The sequence below is a fragment of the Excalfactoria chinensis genome, chromosome 1, assembly GCF_039878825.1.
Source record: "Excalfactoria chinensis isolate bCotChi1 chromosome 1, bCotChi1.hap2, whole genome shotgun sequence".
Taxonomy (NCBI): domain Eukaryota; kingdom Metazoa; phylum Chordata; class Aves; order Galliformes; family Phasianidae; genus Excalfactoria; species Excalfactoria chinensis.
In genome coordinates this window covers 128,924,370-128,925,084 of record NC_092825.1, presented here as the reverse complement: position 1 = coordinate 128,925,084, position 715 = coordinate 128,924,370, and positions in this window count along the sequence as shown.

Here is a 715-nt window from a genome sequence, read left to right as displayed (position 1 = left end):
CTGCGGCTGACGGCACCAGAGCGACCGTCACCGGAGCCCCGCCCCTGGGAATGGCCGCGCCTCCTCAGTATCACCGAATTAACTGGAGTGCCATGAGGGAAAGGCTGTTCACATATAGCTCAAAAAGCGTTCCCTTGTCTTGTGCACTCTACCCCAGTGCATTCACTACATATATGTTTATTGCATATTGTTAACATATGCAGGTAAGCAATTGCAGCAGCAGCAGACAGTTCCTTCCCCTCATGGCTCATGCTGGCCATGAGTGGATCTTCATAGCAAGCCCTCAAGAGCTGCCTTCCCACCACCTGTCTCCCTACTCTGCTCAGAGGTCTCACAGAGCAACCAGCGTTGAGGCTGTCTTTCTTCACTCACCCTGGGAGGCTCTGAACTGGAGCTCTGATGGAGCTCCCCACTGTGTGGGATGTGTGACAGACAGGCCAGAGCTCACCCTGCTCCCCTTCATTTTTGCAAGAGGACTTCTACAAAACAGATTTCTCTAAACAAACAAAACGGCTTTGATGGTCCTTCTTTCTTTTGGTCTTAATTCTTAATCAGATTATGAATGTTATCTATCTGAAAGGAGTCACTAGGATTATGCTTATCGCATGCAGCTGATTTGGGACAAGCTAAGTGAGAAAAACAAGAATAATTTATATGCTGTGTGTATTCTATAATTTTATTATCTTTGTAAAGATAATTAGTTCTTCTTTTTAAA